The sequence below is a fragment of the Cyprinus carpio genome, chromosome B2, assembly GCF_018340385.1.
Source record: "Cyprinus carpio isolate SPL01 chromosome B2, ASM1834038v1, whole genome shotgun sequence".
Lineage (NCBI taxonomy): Eukaryota > Metazoa > Chordata > Actinopteri > Cypriniformes > Cyprinidae > Cyprinus > Cyprinus carpio.
This window is the reverse complement of record NC_056598.1, coordinates 27,080,672-27,105,262: the sequence shown is the minus strand read 5'-3', so window position 1 is coordinate 27,105,262 and position 24,591 is coordinate 27,080,672. Positions and strand designations below refer to the sequence as shown.

The 24,591-nt window shown below is 41.9% G+C and overlaps 1 protein-coding gene and 1 pseudogene across 2 annotated transcripts in view; one reads left to right on the top strand and one right to left on the bottom strand.

Moving 5' to 3' along the window:
- The window catches only part of LOC109057293 (period circadian protein homolog 2-like), a 368,217-nt gene that overhangs the window by 252,122 nt on the left and 91,504 nt on the right, over nt 1-24,591 (top strand). The gene's annotated exons all lie outside the window — the stretch shown is intronic.
- Nucleotides 9,396-17,256, bottom strand: LOC122134637 (annotated as a pseudogene).

Genomic DNA, 24,591 nt, shown 5'->3' with positions numbered 1-24,591 from the left:
CAGCACCAGCCATCCGGCTTCATGTTCCGGTATTAGGCAGCTGAGATCACAGGTTTCTGCGGGAGCCTCCTTGATCATCAGGCCTGGCACAGCACTGCAGGGAATTTCATGGATGTCCGGCCAGGTCACCCTGAGGGGTCTCCTGGCCGCTTAGGTGCTGTCGCATCCAGCGGGAAGTGAAGGTGGCAGTTACAGAAGTCTTCTTGTATATGCTGCCTCAGGTGATGCTCCCCTCGCTAGAGGTTTATAAAATTCGAGCTTGCCTCTCTCATGCGGTTCAGCGCCTCTGCGATGCTTAGGAACCTTTAGGTACACACGCTAAGCTCTGTGTACTTTCTGAAAGCCACATGGTGGTCAGTGTGCACGTGAACACTTTGCGCACTTTCTAAAAATCCACGTATTGGTAAGTGTGCACGCAAGACTCTGCGCACTTTCTGAAATCCTGTATGGTAAGGGTTACGCGCTCCGCCTCGTTCCCTTTCTTGAGATGATTAGACTTAAATGGTTCCTTGGGCTCCATTCAGCCAGTGTGTATTCGTTTATACACCTCAAGCATCGCTTCCCTCAACATGAGGGGCTATTCGGGCGATTCTCGTGGTAGTTTAGCAGCGCTCCCCTTTTCCCAAGAAGGGTCGCCTATGAGCGTGCTTCTCTGTATTCAGGAGTTCCTCCTCTCATATGAGACTGAGTTCACTGTTTTTCCCAGAGCGCTCCAGCATTATTTCCACAGATCGAGTTGATGACTCTCAAACATACTTTTTTGAGATGCACCATTCCATCTATGAGCTGCTCTATCAGAGTGCCACGAGAGCCCTTCCTTAGAACAGTATTTAAAAATCCATGATATGGTAAGTGTGCACGTGAAGTCTTTGCACACTTTCTGAAATTCCACACTATGGTAAGTTCGCATGCTAGTACTCTGCGTCTTTTTAAAATCCTATATGGTGAGGGCTTCGCGCGGTTGCTTCGTGCCCTTTCTTGAGCTGGTAAAAGCCCCGTTCATTTTGGGCGCCACTCCACCCATGTATCCTCGGATACCTATCTAAACAGGGTGTTGCTACTGGAGATCTGTTGAGACAGCTCCTTCAGCAAGCTTTTGCGGAAGCAAGCTGTAGCCCCTGTGTGACAGGCTAGACTTAGTATAAAATGCTAGGTTCCTAGCTGTATCCCTTTAAAGGAATCTTTCCTGATTCCAAGCCTTTAGCTCTACCACCGGGCCGAGGCCCTAACAATTAAGTTGGGTATGTAGCTTGAGGCCTTTGGCCGTAAGGGGTATTGTCACAGACAGCCGTCTAAACGTCCCCGGGGGCAACTCCCATTGAAATGGTAGAGAGTTGGTACTTAGTGTTCGCCATGATTCTGGCCTGCACTCCCCTCAGCTTGGCCGGCGTGGGTATACTGTTCCCCATAGCGACCCCTAGAGGACGCAGTTCGAAGTTCCCTTGAAAGGGAACGTCTCAGGTTACGAATGTAACCATGGTTCCCTGAGTAGGGAACGAGACACTGCGTCCTCTAGCTCCCTGCCATGCTTCGGACGCAAGCTTCAGACGAAGAAGTGAATGACGTGTTTTCCCGATGCCTGTTTTATAGTCGCACCGGTAGTGACGTCAGAGGCTGTCGCCGGCCAACTCGTTGGTGTTTTTTCATTTGTATGCTTCAGACACGGGGTCACGACGAGGGTGTTCCCATAGCGACCCCTAGAGGACCGCAGTGTCTCGTTCCCTACTCAGGGAACCGTGGTTACATTCGTAACCTGAGACGTTTTCTGTGATTACATGACAGTATTCTCATGTTACAATAAAGCGCTCGCCACATCTGCACGGGAGTTATTAAAATTATGCAGAATACCTGCAATCCCTTACAGGAATTCAGACTTTGTAATTGACAGGAGGACGATGTGTCAAACTGTCAGAGAGGAAACCAATCAGCTAAGACATCTGAGGACTTAACACCATTTTATAGGAAGGGTTAAAGGAAAGAGAGACGCAGATTGTATTGGAAAATGAGTAATGGAACCGTGTCAGATATTTCAGTATCGGTATCTAAATATAGATATTTATAATAACACTACCATGTAGTTTGTTTCTCCAAGCTTTGAGTCCATAAATTACACTGAGCTCCCTCACTGTCTGATCAGCTTTTCACCTGCTGCAGCGGCGGCTTTTCCCAGTTCAGATATCAGGGCTTTTATTGGTTCCTTTACGATCTGATATTTTTATTGGCTACTGAAGGCTAGAGTAGTTGTAATTTGTTACCTCCACCACTGCTTGGCCGATAAGTGAACCCACGGACACAAACTCGTCAGTCCTGAACTTACTTAGAGGATGCAGAGTGGTTATAATACCTTTAAGGTAGCTGCACCCTGCATGCTCATAACAAAAAGTGTATTTTTACCTATAACCACAAGAGCTACACCATGTTAAGCCAGTGACAGTCAGAAATCAGAAGCCCCTAATGGTGTTCCCCATGGTTCATCCATTGGCAGGGGCGTGTCTAGCATTTTAAATGGCCTCAAAGGAGGGTGGCCACGACATTCTACATTCTAAAATGTAGAACTTTGTTTTTCAGCCATACACACGTTGCAAATTTCGGGAATGACATCTGCATATTTATGATCTGACCTGAACGCAGATTTGCGGAAATACCACTATTTCCGCCACAATTTATTATTATTCAGGTAAATTTGTATCAAGCCAATTACATAATGAAACAATTAGAAGCCAGTTTAGAAAGGATAATGCAATTGTGAATCACATTGTAGCTGTATGGCAACCCTGCTCCTGTACATGGTTTCTGTAGCTATATGGAAAATAGCCAAGTGTTCAATGCAGGAGACAAACAAATTTAACATAGTCACACATGTAACAGTTATCCTAATTTAACACAAGACACAGTGGTGGAGCTAGAGTTTTATACATGGGGTGGCCAAGGGGTGGCCAAGGCTAATTCAGGAGGTCCATGACAGAAAATCAGTGTATAACTCCAACCTGGTATAAAAAAAATGGGAATTATATAAATTAATACTTTTATTTAACAAAGATGTTTTAAATTGATCACTTTCAGATAAATGCTGCTCTTCTGAACTTTCTATTCATCAAAGAAACCTGAAACAATACTCTGCTGTTTTCAACATAATAATAATTACTTTTTTTGAGCAGCAAATCTGAATATTAGCAATGATTTCGAAGGATCATGTGATTGGAGTAATGATGCTAAAAATTCAGTTTTGAAATTGCAGGAATAAATTATATTTTAAAATATATTCAAATAGAAAGCAGTTATTTTAAATAGTAAAAGTATTTCACAGTATTACTGCTTTTGCTGTATTTTGGATCAAATAAATGCAGGCTTGGTGAGCAGAAGAGAATTCTCAAAAAAAAATAAAAAATCTTTTTGACTGGTAACGTACACTTTATTTTTTCTCAATTTTTCTAAACTAAACTATACAGGGAACCCTAACAATAGTTTTGTATACAAGTTTATATTAGACCATTTTTATAATAACGTTATATCTATAAATTTGTATTAATTATAATTAAAAAAGCAATTATGAGTAAATATATAAATGTAATTTTTGCATTGCATTTTTCTCACTAGTTTATGGACACTAGTGAGTAGATTTTGAGTTGAAACACTCGTTGAGTGATTACATGATACATTATACATTCAGTAAGTTGTAGTGTATCTTTCAACATGGATCGGATGTTCCTTCAGTGTTTACTTCATGCTAATAAGAACGCAGTCCTGTTTTGCTTGAACTTGAGGCAAAGCGGGAGCGCACATGATCCTGGTCACGCTACTAAAAAGCACCAAAACTATATGTATCGTTTGAAATTCTTAATAAAATTTGAATGAAGATTTTGAATGCTGAGACTTAGTTTCCTGCTGTGTCGTGTCCGTCAGCTCGTTGTCTATGGAGTCAAAATAATGCCGTATATATATGCAAAAAAATAAAGTTTTGCAAAAGAAAATAAAAGTATAAAAGTACAAACGAAAGTATTGAGGAAAATAATTTTGCTTTTTGCAAACAAAAATAAAGAATTGCAAAACATAAATGATACAGCGCGAAAGCAATGATTTTGCAATACATATTTTCCATGATAACAACAATAATATTATCAACAACAATTATATTATTCTTCTCATCATACTATTATCATCCTCCGCCTCCTTCCTTCCCTCGCGCTTCATTTTTCTGCGCGTCTCGCTTTGCGTGGCGCTGTTCTGACTTAGCAGTGTTTGCTCAAGTTAAAGAAGTTGTTACCGTGAACATCTGCTGTTTATTTCTCTCGATGTGCACACTTTTATAGCATTAAAATGTGTATTGTTTCATTTGGTTAACTGCATGTGTATTAACAGTGTCTGTTTAAAATCTCTTAACTTGTGGGAGGACGTCAGCACACAGAAGCGTTCTTTGTTCACATTAGTTCAGAGTCACTGCTAGTTTTAATGTAAAATTATGCAATTCACTTCATAATCTATAACTTACATCATTAAAGAGGTCTACGACTCAAGTTTCATATCGATCTCGACTTTGTTTTTCATTTACATAACTCCTGGCATAAATTAATAAATGACTGTCATTGTAAGATAAAAAAAAATGAAGCTCAAGTCTTTTTGGTTTAGTTTTGCCACGAGTTTAATACATAAACAAACCCGCGTAACCATAGCAACCTGAGATTATCAGAGATTGATCAAATATTTTTATCCATCCCACAGTCCGTTGATCGTGTCTTTTTATGTAATATATGTGAATATAAGGCTATTATTATTTTTATCATTATATACATAATATATCCAAGTGGATGCTGCACACTGCTGGTGGTTGAGGAGAGACCCCCCACATGATTGTACAGCGAATTGGGTGTACAACAATACATTATAAAGCGCAATATAAATGCATCATTCATTTATTCATATAGGCTAACCGTATATAATAATTGATAATAATATTATATTAAATAGGGCTATATTTTTATATTTATTGTTATGCTTATTTCCCCTTTTAATTTGTGTATTGCTTACCTAATTTACGTTCTTTGATAAATGAATGTTTTCATTTACAAATGAAACTAGCGAATTATTCATTTATAATTCTAGTATTTATTATTATAGGGTTAGGGTATTTATAGAGTTATTGTTAAATTCATCCCCTAAAGTGCACTTCCAGTAAAAAAATCTTTATTGGCATGTCAGGCTTTTACAGTATAGGCTATTGTTTACAAAACTCTTCAGGGCTGCGTTTTCCAAAAGCATTGTTAAAACTAGCAGTAGCCTAACTCTGAACTAATGTGAACAAAGAACGCTTCTGTGCGCTGGTGTCCTCCCACAAGTTAAGAGATTTTAAACAGACACTGTTAATACACATGCAGTTAACCAAATGAAACAATACACATTTTAATGCTATAAAAGTGTGCACATCGAGAGAAATAAACAGCAGATGTTCACGGTAACAACTTCTTTAACTTGAGCAAACACTGCTAATACACATATACATTTGTTAATAAAGTTAATAAAACGAAACCATGCATGTTTTAATGCTAATGAATAAAAAGAAGCGATCCACTCGCAAGCCTCTGCTCATCATGACAGTACCTGGATCAGTGAGCTGCGTCTCGGGCCGATGACGTCACTTCTCAAGGGAGGCATGTTGTACACGCCCCCATCCCTTGACTCCACCCCCACGTCAAAACAGCACCACAAAGTGAGATGCGCAGAAAAATGAAGCACAAAGGGAAAACGGCAGCACAAGCTCAAACTAGACTGACACGCAAAATAAAATCAGTGTTGCAAATAAAATTATAGATATGACCATGGAAAATATGTATTGCAAAAATAAAATAATAATAAAATAATAAAAAAATATGTATTACTTACCTTTCTCCAGCGATCTCCAGAAGTTCCCAGCCATCTCCGTGCGTGTGTGTGGTACACCTCCCTACCTTGACATCTCTACCCCTCTACTACGGATCCATTCATCACTGCCAGTCTCCATATCACTTTTTCCCAGCACTACCCGCTCCTCTTCTTGTGCCTGAATAAAACTGTCTTTCTGTTATCCTCAGCCTCCTGGGTATTTCGTAACAGAAGACCGGACCTACACCGATCGGCACAAGCATGAGTCTCACGGATCCCTTCCAAGACCTGGTCGACGCATTACGTCGGACACTCACCACTCTACCCGCATCCCTGACACCAGCAAGCCAACAACGCCAGCACTCCCTCACCTGCCGTGCACGCCAGTCCCATGGCCCGGCCGGCATCCTACTCTGGTTCGGCGGAGGATTGCAGCGGTTTTCTTCTTCAATGCTCGCTGGTCCTGGAGATGCAACCGCACTTGTACCCAACCGAGAGATCCAAGGTAGCATTCGTGATTTCTCAACTGCAAGGTAAAGCACTTCTGTGGGCAGATTCAATTTGGACTCAGAATAACCCAGTTATCCAGTCTTATTCCAGCTTCACCGACCATTTCCGAGAAGTTTTTGGCAGACCAGCTTGGGACTCGTCTATTGGTGAGAAGCTGTATAACCTTAAACAGGGAAAAATGTCTGTCAATGAATATACTCTTCAGTTCAGGACTCTAGCGGGCACCAGTGGATGGAACGAACAGGCCTTGCTGACTACCTACCGTCAGGGATTGGAACCTCGAGTGCGGTTGCATCTCGCTGCATACGAGGATACCATCGGGCTTGAACGGTTCATTCAACTCGCCACCCGTATGCAGTCATGCCTAGAAGAGCACCAGGGCCAGGCGTATCCCAACTCACCACTCTGCCGACCAGAGGCCGTCAGCTCTGAAGTGGGTCGACTCCTGTTTCCAGAGCTGCATCACTGGTTGTCCTGTCCCAGCCAAACCTACCCCTGCACCTCTTGCAGTTTGTACTACCTCAATTGAGAGCCCGGGGGAGAACCAATCCATCTCCATCCCAACATGCTACGCCCCCTTCAGTGACGTATTCTGCCCCAAACAGGCTTCCAAGCTGCCTCCGCACCGGCCGTGGGACTGTGCCATCGATCTGCTTCCGGGTGAACCAGTGCCTAAAGGAAGGATCTACCCCCTTTCCATTCCGGAGGAGAAGGCCATGGAGGAGTACATCAAGGAGGCGCTGGCCCAGGGTTACATTTGTCCATCTACCTCCCCTGCTGCTTCGAGTTTCTTCTTTGTTGAAAAGAAGGACGGATGCTTACGACCCTGTATCGATTATCGGGCTCTTAACAACATAACTGTCAAGTTCCGATACCCACTTCCCCTCGTCCCAGCTGCCCTGGAACATCTCCGTGGTGCCACTGTATTCACCAAGTTGGACCTCCGCAGCGCCTACAACCTCATCCGGATACGAGAGGGGGACGAGTGGAAAACAGCCTTCATCACCCCTACTGGCCACTATGAGTACTGCGTGATGCCGTATGGACTTGTTAACGCCCCCTCCGTATTCCAGGATTTCATCCATGAGGTGCTCCGGGAGTTCCTCCATAAGTTCGTCCTCGTCTACATTGATGATATCCTCATTTACTCCCGGAGCCTAGCGGAACATCGTCGCCACGTTGCGGAGGTCCTGCAATGCCTGAGGCCGAGAAATGCTCCTTCCATCAGCCCTCAGTGCAGTTCCTTGGTTACAACATCAACAGCAGTGGCATCCAGATGGACGAGGGGAAGGTAAATGCTGTAAGGGATTGGTCCATACCTACCACCACCAAGAAACTCCAAAGATTCCTTGGCTTTGCCAATTTCTACAGACGTTTCATCCAAAACTACAGTGCCTTCACCAGCCCTCTCACTAGTCTCCTCCGGAATAAGCCAAAATCACTCTCTTGGACTCCAGCCGCCACAGAGGCCTTCAACTCCCTCAAGAAGGCATTTACGACCGCTCCACTCCTGGTCCATCCTGACCCCAACCGCCCCTTCGTCGTTGAAGTCAACGCCTCTACTACCGGAGTGGGAGGTTCCGGAGGTTCCACCTCCATTCAATCACAGTGCACGCCCTCACCTGAGTACTGAGCACTTCCACCTGACCCTCATCAACAGTCAATCACCTCTGCACTACAAATACCACACACACGCAATCAGTCAGCGTCCAGTCTCGTTCGCAACAAGGTCTTGCCTTTATGCTAACTCTAAGGACTAACTTTATCTCTACTTACCTCTCTCCAGCGATCTCCAGAAGTTCCCAGCCATCTCCGTGCGTGTGTGTGGTACACCTCCCTACCTTGACATCTCTACCCCTCTACTACGGATCCATTCATCACTGCCAGTCTCCATATCACTTTTCCCAGCACTACCCGCTCCTCTTCTTGTGCCTGAATAAAACTGTCTTTCTGTTATCCTCAGCCTCCTGGGTATTTCGTAACACAGAGAGACCATTAGATACAAAGATACAAATGTCATAAATAAACAGTATTTTACAGTGCTTATGAAAACTGTGTTACGAAATAAACATACACAATTGTAAGGTCCATGCACACGGTCAAAGGAAGGTATCCGGTGCTGGCTGAAGGTTTCCTGCGTGTTCAGTCTTTACAGCACGTAGAGTTATTCAATTTAGGTTAAACTCAAATCTGACTCCATTTAATGATCTAATCTGACTCCATTTTAGTATGACCTCGAATTTAGGTTGAAAGGCAAATTGGTTGTTTGTCTGCCTCTAATTATTATTATTCTTACATTTGGTTATTCTATTTATTCTTTAATATTATTGTACTCGTTCATTCAGGTGCTCAAGTCTCTAACAAGGATACAACATAATCTACTAGAGTCAATAATTACAGAGTAAAACAGAATAAAATCAAATGTAATAATTTATTATCAGTCAGGTAAATATGTATTCTGCCAATTACATACCCAATTCAAAGATATCAAATCAATACAAGACATCAAATTCTCAAAGATGAATCTAAGAGTGAAAGATGCATACCTGACTAGTGAAATACATAGTATGAAGTGAAGAGACACACACCACACTACGGGCTTTCTGGCTACAGAATCACGCTGATCCTTTTGCTGCAATCCTTTAAATACCTCAGACCAAGACAAACATCCCCCAAGATGAGGACAGAAACTAACAATTGGACTTTGATTAAGTCAGGTCCCAGACCAGTGTAGTTTACACCTCAAAGGGAACAGAAGGTAATTTACATGGAAGACCCTGGAAAAGGGCACTCCCATTACAGTAATCAAAATATCTCTTGACTCTTAGGGTCTGTATTATCTTTTAGTCTACTTTTGTAAGGTTGAGACCATTGTACCAGGCACACTGAGACATTTCAAATGATACCAAACATATATATTCACTTGTTGTATACACTTAACATTGCATAGATTTCAGAGTGAGTTTCAGGTGAGGGAGAAACGATGGGGATCATTGTGTGAGGAGGGAGTGTGATGGTGAGGTTGAACTGCTAGGCGTGGTGCGTCTCCGATGGCACTGTTACTTATGCAGGAGGGTGTTGAAGAGAGTGTTCAAATGTTAATTATCAGGAAAGTCCTTTGTTCTCTTAGTGAGAAGTTGTCCCTCAGTCCAGACGGTCCAACTCCAGCCTTACAGTTTTTCCCCCTTTGGCACCGTTGGCCATTCACAAAGGTTCTGGCGGTGTCACTTCAGTCTTTGTAAAATGGGTAGTTGTAGGGGACTTAGAGTCAGGATAGCATTGGTGGACGACTTTATCGATCCGATGAGGTATCTGAAGTAGCAACATTGGAAGAGTATGAAGGAGAAGATGAGTGTGCTTCCAATAGCACATCCTCGAAGCATCCAGTCCCACCAAGTGTATGCAGTCTGAGTCGATCGAGTAGATGAGCTAGACAGAATCTGTGCAGTCTTTCACGCCAAGTTTGTCTCCACTTGCACTTGAGAGAGGTGGTATTCAGTTTGAAGGATGACTTTCTGTACTAAGTTCATCATCTCGACCAAAGCTTGTGTCCCGTGTTCATAGAAGGTGTCGTCCCACCATGGGGAGACTTCTGCATCCTGTGGCGTCCTTCCAAGGATGATGATCTGACCCATAGAAAAGTCCTCTGTCACTTCCAAGCAAAAGGAGTGATTAGCAGGGCAGGTCAGTCCTCCATATGTAAAAGGATTCATCTCACTGATGATGCACCACTGTGTATGAGACACTTGAACAGCATTTGAATGGCCATGTAATGATTGAACATCTATGAGTTCAGTATCATTGGGACAGAAAGTTTGTAGTGTGTTACATGTACAGACAACATAATTGTGAGTTTCATGAAAACAAGTGCGACTGGTAAACAAGGTCTCAGTACCCTTTAAAGTCATATATCTAGTGAGGTGTTCCCATTTAATTACCTGATCTTTTACTACCATGCCAATAGAGAGTGGAATTTGGATAAACTTGGTCTGGGTGGATTAAATGAAAAGTAGCAAAAAGCCAGTGTAACTCACATATTTATAAAAATGGTATGCATCAATAAAACATATGATAATAATAATAATATGCATCAATAAAACATATGATAATAATAATAATCCAATCACATTTATGAAGGTATATATAATAATCACATTGTTCATTCAGAAATCTTCCAATGCAAGCAAATCAAGTATTTCTAAAAATTCAAAAAAAACACTAATAACAATATTTATAAAATTTATATAATGAATACCCTGAAACCCTTGTAACAGTTTTTTTTTCTTTTTTTTTCGTGCTTGTTATTGTGTGTGTGTGTGTGTGTGTGTGTGTGTGTGTGTGTGTGTGTGTGTGTGTGTGTGTGTGTGTGAGAGAGAGTATCTGATATGCAGGCTAAGTCACAGTTGATGGTTTGGTAAAATTGTACATTTTATGATTGGTTGATAGAAATGAAGTGCAGTCACTTCACATTTAATAATTTTGATAAGGTTTTTTTTTTTTATTATTAGTGATGTGTTGGGAAACCAGGGGCCCCTTTGGCTTGTCAACCACCCTAATAACAATCCGAAATATTTAATAGTTTAAATTTTAAAGGCTTGTCTGCCTCTGTGTTCAAAATTTACACCATCCATCTGAGACTAGACGTGCAAATATGTGTTACAGTGTTGTTCCATGAGTTTGCAGACACATATTTTGCATGGGATTAATTTTGTTGTCCTGTGTGTGTGAGGCTATGTGGTTCTGTCAATGTGAAAATGGACAATAGATCTTTAGTGGAGTACCACATTTGTACCACATTTACCATCTAAGCCATCATTGTCTTCTGCGTGTAGTGTACAGACTGGATAGTCTATATGAGGTGATTATGCAGTGGTGGAGGTGTGTGTTCTGTGCTCATGTCTGGGAGATGAATGGAGTCTAATCTATAGCAATCTGTGTTGCAAAAATTTAGTTCCGGTTCTAATCCGGGAGGCCATGTAGATATTTGTGTAGTAATGCTCTCCTGTGAGGTGTGAATGGCCCCTTCAAATGTCTACACATTCATTCAGGAAAGTCCTTTGTTCTCTTAGTGAGAAGTCGTCCCTCAGTCCAGACGGTCCGACTCCAGCCTTACACAATTACCTATTAAAGTTACATAAGTTACTTAGTTAAGAGCAGTGAGTGCTTCTCTGCTTTTCTCTGCTTTTCCAATTCGGCTTGCCATAGCCTATTGCCATTCCCAGGTTAAAAATTATTGAAATCAAGAACTAACATTTTAACTAGTTGAAATATAATTCCTGATATCAAGAATTAGCATTGTTACTAGTGAAAATTGAATTGTTGATATCAAGAATTAACATTGTTACTAGTGGAAACTGAATTGTTCATATCAAGAATAGCAATTGTTACTAGTAGAAACCTAATTCCTGATATCAAGTATTAACATTTTAACTAGTGAAAATTGAATTGTTGATATCAAGAATACATATCCTGCGAATGAATAAAAGTCAATTCGACTTGCCATACATTGTCACTAGTGACAGTTAAATTGTTGATATCAAGAATTAAATTGTTGATATCAAGAATAGACATCTGTACTAGTAACCATGTGATTACTGATATCAAAAATAGCAATTGTTACTAGTAGAAAACTAATTCCTGATATCAAGAATTAGCATTTTAACTAGTGAAAACTGAATTGTTGATATCAAGAATTAACATTGTTACTAGTGGAAATGTAATTGCTGATATCAAAAAATAGCAATTGTTACTAGTAGAAATCTAATTCCTGATATCAAGAATAAACATTTTAACTAGTGAAAATTTAATTGTTGATATCAAGAATACATAATCCTGAGAATGAAAAAAAGTCAAAACGGCTTGCCATAGAAATGAGCTATTTGAATATGAAAAGTTTGCACTGCTCGGCATCATGTTAAAGTGTGAATGCAGCTTTAAAGTGTGATGATGCAGAGCCAAACCAGACAGACATACAGAGCTTGTGAAAGCTCACATTTTATCACAGCTGTCTCAATAAAGGTAAGTGTTTTAAGAAATATTTAGACTCTGCTCTGTTAAACAGAAGTGGTGAGGCTTCTTCATTAAGTTGATAATCATGTTCACATCTTATTGTTGTCCACGCACCTTGTGATTTTTGTTTTCCCATTTTTACAAGTACGTTTCATTCATTATGACATGCAACATGATACAATTTCCAAAAGCATCTTCAATGAAAATGGGCTATTTAAATATGAAAATTGCTTGTTCTGTCATTACAACAATTAGCATAGAATTTTAATGTTCTTGACCTGTCTGTGGGCAAATGTATTTAAATCTACAGCGTTCTTTAGGTTAACAGGTAAACATTTTAGTTTTTACTTTCAGAGAATATAACATGTTTTGGTGCACACTGAACCTCCTCATCTCATTCTGAACAATATAATAAAAGTGAATATAGTGTAATTGAAATTTAAATAGAAGTGTAATTTGAGGTTTTCAGGTAGGTCGGACGTCATGTCAATTAGAGCCCTGCATTTCAGCCCAGGCCAGATGCAAGCCCGGTTCTACGGGGGTACTAGAGCAAACGAAATCAATAGCACCCTTAAAGTTGTATTAATGGCACTTCATTGCAGATTTGGCGTTTCCCTTATGAAAAAGATGTTTATTCAAGTGTGCTATTAGTATACTTCTTTTAAACAAAAAAATAGGAAAGTATGCTTTTAGTTTACTTTTTATGTACTTCTCAGAAATATACTAAAAATGACATTTAAGTATACTTGACTTATACTTACAAAAAGTCTTAATATATTTGAACTATACTTGTGCTCCTAGAATCCATGTTTTCATTGTCATATGGTAGAGGGCACTGGTACACATCTTCTGTACGGAATTTCCAAAAAAAAATACAAGTGAAGAAGAAAAAGAAACAGCATCAAAACTGTAACGTTGTGGAATAAAATGTTGACCAATGAAGAGGTAATAATTATAGTCAAGCTTTGGGGTGTTGATCGACTCCATCTATGTTTTAATTATCATTCTGAATCCAATTCATAGTCTTTTTTTAAGCTTTTTGTACAAAATGTTATATCTTTATTTTTTTTATGAAACTTACCCACATTAAAGTGTTTTAAAAAAGAATGCATGAAGCTAGAATAATTTTTTTTTGTTTACAAGCAGATACCATGTTCTTTCTTTGGATGTTTTGTATGTTCAGATATTCATATAACAAAATATATACAAACTAAAACCTAAATAGGGACATACAGTAGTAGTATACTTAAAGTATGATGTAAAGTTCACTAAAAAGAAAACTTATGAGTATACTTGCAGTATAAAACTACTAAATTAGTAGTTTACTGAGACTATACTTCAAAGTGTACAAAGTAATTAGTAAACTGTCAGTATACCTATAAGTTCACTTTCAGTATAATTGCAGTACAAACTACAAACATAGAGGTAAATTAGTTGTGTACTCAAAGTTTGCTACTGTTATACTTAAAGTATACTTAAAAGCAGGGGAGCAACTATCCAGTGTTAGGGGGGTATGCAGCAAAACATTTTGGCACCCCCCCAAAATTTAGCACAGATCTTTAAAGATAGAGAGAGAGATGTGTTACAGCTAATTACAGCTTACATGTCACCCAGCAGATGTAACTGTAGCCTGTATGTCTGACAGCACAGCTGAGTTAACATGAACAGCTAATGGTAAAAAAAAAATAATAATAATAATCTATTTTTTCCATGATAAACCAGCCTTATTGCATAAGTAATGTTTTCCAGCTTCTAGTCATGTATTGTGCATGCTACCTTATATTTACCAGTTGTTATTTTACTTAAATAAAATTGAGATATGGCATGCATGGGATTGGTACCATAGGGTTTAACCAAAATCTATCAAAATGTAGATATCAGCAACATTATTTTGCAGTAAGTTAGTAAACACTTGTCAGTCAACAATAATATTTGCAAGTTTGGTAGCAAATATATGCATGATTCCACAGTAAACCAGAGATATTAAAGTTGCTTTCCAGATTCTTGTCATTTATTGTAAATGCTACCTTATATTTTTCAGTTTTCAGCTCAGCAACCTCGGTTTTGCATATTCTAAGCTAGCCACATATTCTGTCTGCTACATTCCCAGTGTTAGCAAACGCTAGCTACTCTGTTAACATGAATAACGTACAGTATTTACAAGCCTCCAAGCATAGACGTCTCATTTTAAATCCTACCTGTTGCCTTTCACCATCCACTTATTTAGCTGCTGTTGCATCCCCTGACATGCCATCTCCTTTTCCCTCTTTCTTTTTCTAGTTTTAGCCCCAGATAGCTTTTTTGCTTTATCCATCTTTTTCGAGTTTCAACAACAACTCGTTAACGTTACTGCTGCTCACTCAGCGCTCACGGCGCCCCGCCCACTCTCGATATTACCCTTCTATGTCTAAATTCTATGATGGAATCTTATGAGGGCACCGGCGCCTACTCTAGCCTGTTAGTCCTCTAAAATTTATATAACATTTTTATATATAACTTTTATATAAATTTAAATAACTTTTATTATTAAAAAAAAAATTAACCATCGCTTTGGCGCCCCCCATGGTGCGGCGCCCCTATGCGCCGCATATAGCGCATACCCACTTTTTGCGCCACTGCTTAAAAGTATACATTTATATACTAAAAAGTGGGCCAATTTAGTCCCAAGGAGTATTGAAATAGTACACTTACAAGTATACTACTAGAATACTGATATTTGTATACTTGCTACATAAAGTATACTTCAAAATATACTTGAACTTTACTTAAGTATACTTAAGTAAATAAACTTGAAGTATACCACTTTTTGGTAAGGGTTGCCAGTGAGCTATGGTTTGCGCTCGGGAGATCCGTTTCTATTTCAACTTGTTTTAATCAGAGTTGTTTAAGTTAGAATCAACTCACCATTGAAATCGCCGAGATTTTTGTTCAGGTATTGTGTTGAGCAACATGAAGCTGTTTGGTTTCTGAATTAATCAACCGTTTAAATAATTCAGTTCGATCACAATGACTCACTTATTAACAGTGACTTGCTGCCTACTGACAGTTTTAATTTACATTTTAAAAAAAAAATATCAATTTTTTTTTTATAATTTCAAATATCAGTATTCAACGTTTAATGTTTAAAATATCAAAACAGTATTAATGCATTTGTAACTGCAGGTTAAATACCTTCATGTCCTGCATTAAACACTGTGTAAAAATACACCTAAATTCCAATTCTAATGTAACTTCTGTGTTTTCTCTGCATTGCAAATATTAATTTTGTCAATACTGATTTAATCTGCTCGATAACAACCCAGATGACTTATTATTCGAATTGACCGATTCAATTTAAGAATTTGACTGAAAAGATGATGCACACTTTTAGAAAAAGGGTTTTATAAAGGTGAAAATGCCCATAAAAGGTAATAAAAAATCTATTTAAACTTATTGGAAAAGATTAATTTCTATCACTATTGTGAACTGATCACCACACAGAATATGCAGAATATCAAAAATTTTGGAAGTCAGCTGTCCACGGTAGTCCTTAAGATATCAGCACAATACCACACTCAGCAAAATTAAATATCATCTAATTATTATTATCGATGAAATCCCAGAAAATATTGAGATATATTTTTTGTCAATATCTGTAGTCATTAAGTCCTGTTATCTTGTGTTTCTTTGGAACAAGGAATGATGGTGAAGCATTTGAAGCAGAAAGGCACTTCACACAACTCCAGAGAACTGTTGAAGATCTGCGAAAAGATGGGGGCCAGTTGGTCAGCACAGGTTTTCAGATAGGCTGGTGTAACACCATCTGGGCCTGGTGCTTTTCTTCTTTTGTTCTTCCTAAAGACCTGGCGCACATCATCCTCACTGATATGAAGTGCAGGAGGGGGGAGAGGGGGATTGCAGGAGGTGTTAGCAGTTGTGTAGGGAGATGGTCAGAATGGGTGTGAGGGGTTTCAAATCTACAATGAAACTCATTCAGGTCGTTAGCAAGTTCTTGGTTCGCCTCAGTGTAGGGGGGTGGTATCTTGTAGTTTGTGATAGCTCTCAGCCCTTTCCACACTGAAGCTGAGTCATTGGAAGTGAACTGATCTTCCAACTTTTTAGCGTAGGTCCTTTTAGTTTAGATTAGATTATATTCAACTTTATTGTCACTGTGCAGAGTACAAGTACAGAGCCAATGAAATGCAGTTAGCATCTAATCAGAAGTGCAAATAACAAAGTATATAAAATAAATTTAGAATGTGTGAATATACACTAAGCTTTATGACATATAGTTCAAGTTATGAGGTAGGAGGGGAGAGACCAGCTCAATGCAAATGACTGTACACACAACACGGTGCAAAAAAAGTATAAACAGAAGATGCATTGTACAGTAAGTATAAAAAGAAGGTGCATTATACGGTGAGGTACGTAAATAGCAAGTTTATATATGGCCGATGACCATAACAGTGCAAATGGCATCTGGAGGTAGAAATGTGCAAGGAAATGTGCAAAAACAGAGGGAATAATAAGAACTTTGTGAGTGAGGATTGCAGACAGGTTATTGTTCGGTTCATTTTTAAAGCATAAGGTGGTCCATTCAGGATGTAGTGTTCAGCGCCTGAGATTGGAGTTCAGTAGGCTGACCGCTGAGGGAAAGAAACTGTTCCTGAGTCTGCTGGTGCGACAGCGAAGACTCCTATAACATCTCCCCGATGGGAGAGGAGTGAACAGTCTGTGACTGGGGTGAGAGGAGTCTTTGCTGATGCTTCTCACTCTCCTTAGGCAGCGTTTGTGGTAAACGTCTTTGATGGAGGGTAGCCCGACACCAGTGATGTATTGGGCAGTTTTCACCACCTGCTGGAGGGCTTTCTGGTCTGAAACTGTGCAGTTGCCATACCACATTGTGATGCAGTTTGTGATAATGCTTTCAATAGTGCAGCGGTAAAAGTTCAGCAAGATGTTGGGGGACAGGTGAGCTTCCCTTAGTTTCCTAAGGAAGTAAAGGCGCTGGTGTGCCTTTTTAATCAGTATGGAGGTATTGAAGGTCCAGGAAAGATCCTCAGAGAGATTAACCTTTAGTCCGCCGGTGGTCTACATTCAGCTCCTTGGTCTTTTGGGTGTTGAGTGCAAGGTTATTGTTGGCACACCACATTGCTAGATGCTGAACCTTGTCCCTGTAGAATGTCTCATAATTTCCGCTGATCAGGCCTACCACCATGTTGTCATCTGCAAACTTGATTATGGAGTTAGAGCCATGCAAAGGTATGCAGTCGTGGATGAAAAGGGAATAGAGGATTGGACACAGCACACAGCTCTGTGGTACCCCAGTGTTTAAAGTGAGGACGGAGGAGTTGTGGTTACTGATCCTAACAGACTGTGGTCTGTTGGTGAGAAAGTCCAGGATCCAGTTACAGAGGGAGGGGCTGATGCCAAGATCACAGAGCTTGGTGATCAGCTTGGATGGGATAACAGTATTGAAGGCGGAGCTAAAATCAATGAATAGCATCCTGACATATGTCTTGGTTATGTCCAGGTGCATCAAGGCAGAGTGGAGAGCTGAGGCGATGACATCCTCAGTTGACCTGTTGGATTTGTAGGCGAACTGGTATGGGTCCAGTGTAGGGAGCAAGCATGTTTTCAGGTGGGAGAGGACCAGCCTCTCAAAACACTTTGCAAAAATGGGAGTAAGAGCAACTGGGCGGAAGTCATTGAGGGCCACTGCACCAGCATGTTTTGGTACAGGTACAATGGTGGTTGTTTTGAAGCAGTTGGGAACAATGGCTTGGGCCATTGTAAATGTTGGTGAAGACCTCAGCCAGCTGTTCTGCACAGGCCCTAAGCACTCGACCAGGGATGCCATCAGGGCCGGCAGCTTTATGAGCATTCAACTTACACAAGGTGGAGCACACGTCACTGGTGGAAAGTGTGAGTGGCAGGCCATCTGGTGTGAGCACAGCTTTGATGGGTGGTTCTGTGTTTTCACGATCAAAGCGAGCATAAAAGTAGTTTAGATCATCTGGGAAGGTGGCATTGCTGGTTGGGGGTGTGCTGTTTTCTGGTTTGTAGTCTGTGAGGGCATGGATGCCTGTCCACATGCACCGAGTGTCATTTTTAAATCTGCCTCAATGCGCAGTTTGTAGTTGTATTTAGCAGATTGAATTCCCTTCTTCAGATTGGACCTGGATAAGCTGTAGGCATCACGGTCACCAGATTTGAAAGCAGCGTCACGTGCCTTCAGCAGGAGCCGTATTTCCTTGTTCATCCAGGGTTTCTGATTGGGGTACATTTTAATTGCTTTATGGGTGGTTACCTTGCCAACACATTCATTGATATGATGCAGAACAGAGGTGGTGTAGGTATTGACATCTGTGTGGGAGTCCAGTGTGGCCCGACAAGCAAACAAATTCCAGTGTGTGTTCTGGAACTCCTCCTGTAGTGAAGAGTCTGCTTTTTCCAGCCAAACTTTAACAGCCCTCACAGTGGGTTTCACACGTTTGATGATTGGGGTGTATTTGGGTAGCAGGAAAAGGGAGTGGTGATCAGATTGTCCAACGTGGGGGAGGGGAGTTGCTTTGTAAGCATCAGGGATGTTTGTATAAACATGATAAAGAGTATTGTCTCCTCTTGTCGGGCAAAAAACATTTTGATAAAATTTGGGGAGAGTTGTTCTCAGAGCCGATGACAGGCACTTCCTGTCGGACTGGCTGATTCACTCGAGCCCGGGGATCGGAGTAATTCGGGAGGTAGTAGATGAAGATCTAGTGTTGTATCCACATCGGTGTTTGTGTATAGTGTGTGACAGTTGTAAAAGGTTAATGCGAAGCTATGTCGAACAACCGAGTTAAAAATAACTAGTAAAATAAGAAGTAATTTGCAAAAACTGGAGGGACGCTGAGCCTCGCACTGTTCACACGCCGCCATCTTGGTTGACCTCACTAGCCACTCTAATCTCTTTGTTCAGTGTGTTCCTGGCCTGATTATACAAGACTCTATCCCCATTTCTGTAGGCACCCTCTTTAACCTGACGAAGATGTCTGAGTTTTGCTGTAAACCATGGCTTATCATTATTGAATGTTAAATAAGTCCTGGTAGGAATGCATATATCCTCACAGAAACTAATATAAGATGTTACAGTCTCTGTAAGTTCATCCAGATCGGTGGTAGCAGCTTCAAAAACACTCCAATCAGTGAGGTCAAAACAGGTTTTAAAGCCCACTCTGTTTCATGGGTCCATCTCTTTACAGTCTTAACTACAGGTTTAGCAGATTTAAGTCTTTGCCTGTAGGTTGGTATAAGATGAACCAGGCAGTGATCAGACTGCCCCAAAGCTGCTCGTAGAACAGTGTGATATGCATCCTTTATTGTGGTGTAACAGTGATCTAGTTTGTTACTGTCTCTGGTGGGACATGTAACATGCTGTCTGTATTTTGGCCGTTCATGGGAGAGATTGGCTTTATTAAAGTCCCCAAGAATGATTAAAACATAGTCCGGGTGTTGTTGTTCTGTCTCTGTGATCTGATCAGCGAGTTTCTGTAAAGCCAGGCTTACGTGCGCTTGCGGAGGGATGTAAACACTCACAAGAATGAACGAGTAAAAGTCCCGTGGTGAATAGAACGGCTTGCAGTTAAAAAAAGAGCACTTCTAGATCTGAACAGCACATCTTCTTTAACACAGTTACATCTGTACACCACCGTTCATTGATGTAAAAGCATGTCCCGCCGAGCGCACCGGCTCTCTTCCCGGTAAAAGATCGCGTCCTGAAGCGTTTGATCAGCGCCGCTGCTCTGCCGACAACAACGTTCAGTAAAACAGACAAATAATTGAAATCCGGTAAAAGATTTTGTGGTGTATTCTGCCGAATAGTCAGCAGTTCATCCCTGGTGAAACTGATTGTTTGATAAACAAAAAACAGGAAAAACGAACAAAAACAGTACAAACACTGGAGAGCCAAGCACTGAAGCAGCCGTGTGTGGCGCTATCGAGAGCTAACAAAAGTCCCACTAACAACAGCTAAATAAAAGGCCACTCTAAAATGTGCAGTTTTATCACAAAGCACAATGCCACAGATGTCGCAAGTTTTGAGGGAGCATGCAATTGGCTTGCCCACCAGAGCTGTTGCCCGTGAATTGAATGTTCATTTCTCTACAATAAGCCGTCTCCAAAGGGTTCCAAAGTGTTCTCTTCACGGATGAATCCCGGTTTTCACTGTACAGGGCAGATGCCAGACAGCATGTATGGTGTCTTTTGGGTGAGCGGTTTGCTGATGTCAATGTTGGCGGTGGGGTTATGGTATGGGTCCGCCTTTTGAGGACTGACCACGGGTTCTCTATGGGATTGAGATCCGGGGAGTTGCCTGGCCACGGACCAAAAATTTCAATGTAATGATGTTTGAGCCACTTTTTTATCCCTCTTGCTTTGTGACATGGTGCTCCATCATGCTGGAAAATGCATGGATCATCACCAAATTGCTCATGGATCGTTGGAAGAAGTCACTCTTGCAGGACGTTTTCATACCATTCTTTATTCATGGCAGTGTTTTTGGGTAGAATTATGAAAGAGCCCACTCCCTTGGTTAAAAAGCCCACACATGGATGGTCTCAGGATGCTTCACTGTTGGCACAACACGGGACTTATGGTAGCATGAACAATAATTTTTCAAGATAATGTCTTGTCTGTATGTAACGGAGGCCAGCGAGTAGGTGCTGTGCAGGTAAACCTCACTCCCCTGATCTCAAGAGATGCACTAGCGACTGATGCTTGTGTTTGTAGTCATTTAGCCTCCTTGTTAGTGGTCCGCCTCCCATGCCGGAGACCTGGGTTCGAGGCCCACTCGGAGCGAGTACGAGGTGTGGTGGTGAGGACCCAGGAGAGAGGGGTTTACATGTAGGCCTACATAATTTATTCACCTTTTGAATAACCATGGAAAGGAAACGTTATGTAATTATCAATTGCCTACATGACACCCGTGTCTGGTTCTTGCCTAAAAAGACAGGCTTATGATGTTTGTAGTTAACAGATTTGGCTGCTTTTAGTCTTACCCTGAGTTGGTTCACCCTCCGCCTATGTAAGACATTCATTTTGTCAAAAGCTCTGCAACTAATCCTCATTTTATGTTTCTTATGGGCCAATGAGGGCTTTTTGTTTGTGCTGAAAAAAAATAGTCTGACCAATAAGAGGCCCCTGCCTCTGCGTTAATTTGTGCCCGGTCATGATGATTTGAGAAGACTAAATTGATCAAACATAGGCTATGATCAGCTCCCTGCAGTGGCCACACATGAAGGTTCCACAGCTCGGGGCTGGGGTGCCATATCGTGCCATTTGCCTGAGACAGCAAGTCCTTCCTGAGGGGGTTTGCCATGGGGGAGCCATCACTAACTCTCTCAGGTCCGCGAACCAGGGCTGATTCGGCCAGTTCGGGGCCACGAGTTTAACTGACGCTCTCTCCTCCCAGATTTTGCACAACACCATAGGCGAATCTTCACTGGAGGGAACGCGTAAAGCCTGGCTTCCGGCCATCGCGATGTCAGAGCATCTCCCGGCAGCAGGGAGTGAGATAGTGAGAAGAACGTCTGACAGCGCGTGTTCTCGCTTGTGGCAAAAAAAAATCCACTTCCGCCCCCACTTCCGCCCTCCCGAATCTATCCCAAATCATTTTAACTGATCCTGGATGAAGCCTCCACTCTCCTTGAGGAATCCCGTTCCTCGAAAGCATGTCCGCTCCACGGTTCAGGATACCGGGGATGTGCACCGCTCTTATGGAGAGAAAGTGGTGGTCCGCCCAGAAAAGGAGACTCGCTGCCTGTTTGAGTAGAGCTCTGGAACACATGCCGCCCTGGCGATTTATGTACGAGACCACAGACATGTTGTTCAACCAAAAGGCTTGTAGGGCTAAGGACACTGCTTCCAATTCTAAACAGTTTATGTGCCACCTTCTCTGTGACTCCGACCACAGGCCTGAGGAAGGTACGCCCAGGCACACTGCTCCACAGCCTGAAGTTTGAACGCGTTTGTTGAGACCACGGTGCGCTGCGTCACTATACCCAAAGGAATTTCTGCTCCATGGTCTCAGATTGCTGACGCAACTGTGAGTGACTGTAATGCACTTGTGGCCAGAAAACCACGCCCTCGGCGGAACTCGAGTCTTCAGCCAAAATTGTAGCGGCCGCATATGCAGCAGACCCAGATGGCACACGGAAGAAGCCACCACCATCAGTCCCAGAAGCCTCTGAAATTCCCTCAGTGAAACCGACCTGCCCGGTCTGAAACGCCGCAGAGTCGATAAAATTGCCTCTATGCACTCTTGAGAGAGATGGGCTCACATCGACATCGAGTCCAAACATACTCACAGATATGTTATAGTGCGACTCTGTAAAAACACTGAGTGGGCTAAAATCAGCCAATCATCCAGATAATTCAAGATGCGCATTCCGCTCGATTTGAGGGGAGAAAGCGCTGCGTCCACACACTTTGAAAAGGTGCAGTGGGCCAGGGCCAGGCCGAACAGAAGCACTGAATACTGATAAGCCGTGCCTTCTAAAGCAAATCTCAGGAAGCGCCTTTGGCACGTTTGAATATGGAAGTACGCGTCTTTTAGATCCACTGAGGCGAACCAGTCCCCGGGCCGTATCTGTGCCAAGATCTGTTTCAGCGTTGTTATTCTGAATGCATGCTTGTGAAGTACATGGTTGATGGGTCTCAGGTCCAGAAACGGACGGAGTCCACCATCCTTCTTTGGCACCATAAAGTAGCGGCTGTAAAACCCGCTTTCCTGCTCGCTCAGAGGGACGCGCTCTATCGCTCCTTTCTCGTGCAGACTGAGAACTTCCTGTCTCAGAACGGGAAGGTTTTGGGGCAAAGTCAGTTATGGGACCACGCCATTGAAGCGGGGAGGTCTGCGTTTCAACTGAAGAGAATTTCCGTGGTGAATTATTCCCAATATCCATGGGGAAACACCCAGGATAGCCCTCCACGCGTCCAGGAAGTCACACAGCGGGTGCATTAGCACTACGGCCACCGTAGCCACTGATGGCGTGTTTTGACCAGAGCCCATGAGGCTAGAAGCTCGTGGCGGGCATTGTGTTGTGTTGGCACTCTCGCGTCCTTGAGAGGCCATTACAATCATGGGTTGTGGCTCTGCATTGCTCTGAGACAGGGCGAGTGACACAGTGTTGGGTGCAAGAGGAAGAAAAAGCTCTATTTGTGAATGGATACATGTTTTTATTGTGTAACTCACACAAACAGCATTTAAACCCACATAGTAATCGTCGCCTGTAGGAACATGGGGGACATGATGCCTTTGAACATGCCGCTTGGGGGCAGGGCACTCTCTCTTCCTCTTTAGACTCCCAATCCTTTTCCGACGCCGAGAGCGACATGGAGTCGTCTTCCTCGCCAGCTCTTTCAAAGGTGATGAAGTTCGCAACGGCGTTGGGGGGGGGGGCATAAGCTATCTTCCTCTAATGCAACTTCCACGATGACTTCAATAAGACTTCTAGCGTGAAGTAAGAGATTCTGATGTAATTTTTGCGCCCATGCCTTTTATACTGCCCACTGACCTGTCAGTATTTGCATGCTTCGCGTCAATTGGCCAGCTGTCCCCAGTTGGCGTTAGCCCATAAGATTTCAGTGAAAGTGGAGAAGGGAGGAGTTCCCATATACGTCATAGCTGACGTAATGTTGAGTTACCGCCTTGAAAGGGAACTCTGCAGAATCATCTGTCGAATATTTTTCTGTACCCTCTTATATACAGTTTTTTCTCTAGGCATGTTCAATACATTTCATTCATATTGTTATGGGATCACGATGCAGTCATGAGCCCTTAATGTTCTGTGAAAATAAGGCCACATTGTGTGCCATCATGTGCTTCACCATATGTCTTCACATTACATTCTCATACAGATATCCATACATGCAGGCGAATACACATGATTACAATAGTAGAATAATGTAACACATACATGCTATATTCCCATTGATTATACTTGAATAATTTATATTTTGATTAATACAAATTTCAGTGGTGGTCGTTCCTGTGTCGAGTGGGTTGCGCACTTCAGGTTTCACTATCCCCTGTTGTGCTGCAAGCGGCCATTTCCCCTGTGCCCCTCAGCACTAAAAGATCATTTCCCTGAAAGAGCAATTTCTCTAAAAGAGCTTACATGGGTGCGCCTTTGTAAAGACGACGGATCGTCTTTTTAAAGATGCCGTTTCACCCGTGTGTTTCTGGATGCGGCCGTT